Genomic DNA, 5,670 nt, shown 5'->3' with positions numbered 1-5,670 from the left:
AAAAAAAAGAAAAAAAAGACATTTGAAAGCGTGGCGGCTATGATTTAGCAGTGGCGGGAAACACTGCTAAATGAATGTAGAGGAAACACTGATCCATCTTTCTGAACCGATTGTTTCCCATTGCAGAATGAAAAACTTGAATGTCCCATCCACCTTGACTCCTGTGCCACATATGTCAGTAGGTCCCCATCAGTAAGGATAGGCTGCACTACAGATGTCTGCATCTCTTTTCCCCCTAGTTCAACAACAAATAAAATACTCTGGCAGAATCTGTTTAAAATGTGATCAGAGATCAATCGCAAACATTAATCATATAGCTATGTTACCCATATTGTTTGGAAATGAGAATAAGAGAGAAATACTGCGCCATTGATTTCAGTCCAGGCGTGAAAACTAAGACAAACTGTGAATTTAGACATTGGGCTTTTGAAAGCGCAGCTCTGCGCACCCCAAAAGGCAAGTAATTGGCTGAGCGACAAAGAAGCAACAGCACTAATTACGTTAGACGTCTTTACAGTTATATTATCAGAAGTGTAATTACATTTTCGGTTCATTATGAAACCTTGATGGGACAAAGTTCGTGACGGGAAAGATGAATTTACCAGGAAATGGTAACGTTGTGCAACACACATACAATCACCCGACTCATCCAAATATCTGAAGCACGGTTTTCAGCTTAGTGCGCTTGTGCATAACAGGCAGAGTGTACGCGCGTCGTGCACCTGCCTATACAGGTATTACTCTTTTAATACGCCCTTAAAATAACAGTGAAATACAGCGCCATTGACTTCACCAAGTGTTTGTGAGTCAGTCCCCGAATCGCTTTCTGTTGCCTCCAGAAAACAACGCGCCTCATCACAACTCACTTTATAAGGTTCGTGCAGTTTTCGCTCCCCTGGCAAAAAGGTTGCATCATGTCAAAGGTTACAGTTAATAATTACAGTCGGAAAAATTGTTTCTTTCCTGTTTCAAACAGAGCTGTTCATGATGCCAACAGCAATGACAGAAAATGGCCCTCTTACCACACTGTGACGCAGCTGGATCCCGGCGACTTGTAAACTGGTTTTCCATTCTGTATTACTTCTCCAAACTCCACTGACTTCAGAGTAGTGATATTAAAGAGAGGAGAAACATCCCTCTGGCTCCTTAAGAGTTATTATTGTACATTATATTAACTTCAGAGTCCGTGTACACGGAGCGGAAGAAAAGTCATACCTGCTTCCTTGTCTTATGATGTCAGCTGCCGCCGAAACACCTTTGATAAGGTGAGATATCAGGGCGTGGTTATGCTTTGTGACACCCCCTTTATCACTCGTCAGATTACCCTGTGAGTGAGAGTAGGCTGCACTACTACAGATGTCTGCATCTCTTTTTTCCCCAGTTCAACACAAAATAAAAAACTATTCTATGCTGGAGTAGAGTTCACAGAATGTCTACATTTAAATCCAGGCCATAATAATCTGTGCTGCTCTAACTGAGCAGACACGGATCACCTAACACACATTAGGCAGAGATCTTGTAAAGGTCAGAATGATTACAGGAAGAAAACCCTGTTTGAAAAAATGTGAACAAGTTCATTCAGTCAAATTAGATTTATTTTGACAAATCACTTGATTGATGAAACCAACACGAAACACAAAGTTGTCTAAAGGGGAGATACAGTATGTCAATAATATCAATATCAATAATATCTGTCCACATGGTGAGTGCTCAGACAGTTTTGTTTGTACTGAAATTATACCTTTCTCATTATCTCCAGTTCTGTCAGACCTTCTCACTGTACGTTATGCTAAAAAACTAGTCAGATTTTTGATAAAATGTAGGTGCAAGGTGATCAGATGTCTGAACTCTGCAATGACACAATCTCACTTCTGGTGTAGACAGGAAGTTAGTAGACAAAATAATGGATTCAACTGTCACATTACAGAGTCATTTAATCCATGCCAAAGAAAGAATTCTGTGGGCTGGCTATTCCATTTGTGTTACTTAAAACTGAAATGTCCAAGGCCAAACAGTGATCCTAAGCCCAGGAGAGTCCATCACATGAGGGTGGTGAACTGTGAGCGACATGATGATTGATCCGCCCTCACGTCTCATCGCTCATGAAGCTCGACTCAAAAGCCTTTAGACTGCAGAGGCAGACCTCAACCTGCACACAGAGAAAAGTCATTGTAGTCATTAAAAGATCCTAACACACAACCCAAGCTAACCTATCCAGCTTTATACTCAGTCACCAGTAAATGTTGTTTATATTATATGCTACATATTGCGATAAGTTTATTCTTGAATCCCTGTATTTAGTGAATAATTTCACACAGGCTATGTCCACCGGTGCTTTTCACATTTGTCCAATATCAGTAGAAAAACATTCTTAAAAAACATTAGAAATACAAGTTCTCCACGTAATAAATACAAAATAAAAATATCCTCAGTGATGCATACATAGACCAGCTTAACATAATCTTTACAAATTTTGCTTTTAAAAATCATCATGTATGACAAACATTCAACCACTGAAAATAAAAAAATTCTATGCAAGAGTGTTGTTGATCAAAGATCTATCAGCCAGCCATTCCCCATCATGCAGTGAAGTCCTGCAGTCATTGCAGCAGCACTTGGTTCTGCAATCTGCAGCCGCCTTGATCTTGTGTCGTCACTGCTGATGTCAGTGTGACGCTACAGTAAGTATGGATCAGGCTGGACAGAAGTCTAAGAGGCATCCATTGTCCAGTGAGCACAGGTGATTGATTCTGTGCTTCTACGGCTCATCTCAAATGGGCTTCGGCCTCTTACAGGTATTTATAAAGATTGATCGTAGGCAGCAGGTGATCAGGAAATGGGCAGGAGATCTGAGGTTGCCAGGGGGCATGTTGCAATACTTCAGAAGACTCAGTTATAGATGTGATCAGAGATCAATCGCAAACATTAATCATACAGCTATGTTACCCATAATGTTTGGAAATGAGAATAACAGACTCAGTTATAGATCAAAATATGAATATTACATAAATAGCAAGAGAAGGGAGGTGTGCATGAGAAATGTTCCTAGGAGAGGGCGCAGACATTAACGGAAATGAGTAGACTGATGCAAAAAACTTGATGGGTTCAGAATCTTTCGTGGGTCCAGTTGTCCAAAGTTGTAGTCACCACGCACAACAAAGCTCAGTAAAACAACCAGGGTCTGAATTTAGTTCTGGGTTAATTGGTCAATCCCCCTAAAAGTCCCTGGTCGGGAGGTAGTATTTTCCAAAGGTTCAGGAACTTTGGGGGTGTGGTCTGCAGTGCTGAACATTTCTGATTGGTCGAGTCCTCGCTGCATTTCATTTCACCCGGGATGTTTAAAGTCCACAGCGAGCGAGCACATTTTCCACACCGCAAAACATGCCCGGGAGAAGGTAAAAAACTGAAACAGGAGAATGAAATAAAGGACCACAACAACCGGAGGTCACCACCCTTCATGTAAAATACGGGATCGTTCCGTATTTGAAAATAAAATGCTGCGTCCTGTATTGAATATATACAGGACGAAATTTGTCTCGTATGTTATGTCCTCAAGTGCTGTGAATAATCTAATGTCAAGTAATAATTTTGCATAATCTTCCCAGGACTTTAGGCCGCCGTGGAAACGCAGACAACAATGGGCCACAGGAACCTTTTAGTTCCTGAAGAAAAGTACTTTTTGGTCGAAATGCGGTAAAACAAACCCCAAGAACCAGAACTGAACCACATCTGTTACAGATTACAAAAGCTCAGATGCTCGTATGCTGGCGAGATTCAGGCTAGCATTTATTAAAAAAGAAAAATATGTAAAGTAAAGATGGACAGATGACAGGGAAGAACAGAAAAACATGTGGTGGTCAGTGACTTTTCTGATTGGTAATTTTGCATTTAGACTTCATTAATTCACTCTACTTATATTTTAATAGCAGAAGTAAGGTGAACTTACATAATAAAGTACATAATTTAACATAAATAAGGTAGTCATTTAGACAATTAGATTATTATAAATTAGCCAATCACCAGTTTGGGGAGTAACAGCACCAGTCTCATCTGTCCTGGCAGCAGGTTGGACTGAAAGAGAAACATGGAACATGTTATGAGAAACACACAAATGATTCAATGCACTTTGTTCAATTTAGGCAGTTACACAATTACACATAATAATGTACTTGATTTATAAATTCAGGGGAAATATTTACCATATTTGTTGCTGACATTGAAAGTTACATTCCCTTTCACACAAACATCAGTAAACTGAGGTGCGTTGATGACACTTCCACTCTGGGCGGCGGCTGTCATGTTCCCAGTTTCCCTCTGAGTTATAGCTGAATAAAAACAGACAAAATGATCAGGAATCAGAAACCACAACATATATGCATATTTACATAAATGTCCGTGTGTGTAGGAACAAACTGTGCCTATCCAACAACAAATTAAATACTCTGGCAGAATCTGTTTAAAATGTGATCAGAGATCAATCGCAAACATTAATCATACAGCTATGTTACCCATAATGTTTGGAAATGAGAATAACAGACTCAGTTATAGATCAAAATATGAATATTACATAAAGTTGTAGTCACCACGCACAACAAAGCTCAGTAAAACAACCAGACCTTCACCAGCAATTATCTCTCAATCGTTTCTGAACACAACCCTACCTGCTAAACAGACTTGTAAACAAATAGGCTCTGAGATTGTAGCCACAACAGCTAAGGAAATTAACTATAAAAAAAAAAAAACCCAAAAAAACAATGTGGTACAGTGGTACATTTTGCATTTTTGCAGATGCACTTGATGTACCGCATTAGATGAAACATAAGACAATTTTTTTCTGGAAATTAGGTTTGAAAAAAAGGGTGGTTCTTATGTTAATTTATAATGAGACGATTACATGTTCGGATAAAAATACGCTCTTAACACCAGACACAATTTTCATGTATTTCATTTGTTTTTACCTGCACTTCATCCACGTCATTCATCTTTACTTGCACATATAAATTAAAATATCTACATATTTCTTTACCAGTTATACACTGTTGGGTACTGGCAGGAAACGCGGATGGATTGTTGATTCTTCGCTTAAAACGATTGACGGGTCGTTTGCGCCGTGGGTAAATCGAACAATGTGTGCTTTGGTGCGCATGCTGCAAATGTAGAGAAAGAGACATTTAGTTTAAGTGTAAATAGCGTTACTAAAGTTATTGCAGATTAACAATTTTATATGGCTTAGCACCTGACGGTCACGGCGGGCAAATGTCGGAGTGCATGACGACGATACAGCAGTCGGCTCGATCTTGAGGGGACAAACAGTGGCGCGATTGTCGATAGAAACATAGTTCTTTTCAGCTACTGGAGCGGCAGTTGAGCAGGCGAATGAGTTTTCTGACTGGGCGTGGCTGGACAGCTTAGCTATGCCAGCTGGAGCAGAAAAATTGGGGGCAAAATCCCCAGAGGATGATGGCCACAGCCCTGAGGTATGTGCCTCTAGAGCCTGGAGACGAGTGTTGATGCTGCTCATTTCGTTGAGCAGGAGCTGGACAGTTGGAAGCAGGCTGTCACTGGAGGTGCGCAATGGTGGTGGAACAGCAAAAGAGGTACTCCTGATTTCAGCAGTTGGATGAGTTTGAGGAGGGGAGTTATTAGTGAACTTGCGACCACACTCCTGAA

At 40.3% G+C, this 5,670-nt stretch overlaps 1 long non-coding RNA gene across 1 annotated transcript in view; it reads right to left on the bottom strand.

Moving 5' to 3' along the window:
• LOC111649010 (uncharacterized) overlaps positions 1–1,220 on the bottom strand; it is a 2,290-nt gene extending 1,070 nt beyond the window's left edge. The window contains exon 1 of the long non-coding RNA XR_002760234.2: positions 1,023–1,220. This is a non-coding gene — a long non-coding RNA (uncharacterized LOC111649010). The remainder of the gene's footprint in view (positions 1–1,022) is intronic.
• Between the last annotated feature and the right edge of the window lie 4,450 nt (positions 1,221–5,670).

Source organism: Seriola lalandi, unplaced genomic scaffold (genome assembly GCF_002814215.2).
Source record: "Seriola lalandi dorsalis isolate HSWRI2012SDOR001 ecotype SW California unplaced genomic scaffold, Sedor1 jcf7180002049799, whole genome shotgun sequence".
NCBI classification, from domain to species: Eukaryota; Metazoa; Chordata; class Actinopteri; order Carangiformes; family Carangidae; genus Seriola; species Seriola lalandi.
Note: the sequence above shows the minus strand (reverse complement) of the source record. Positions and strands in the feature narration are given on the sequence as shown.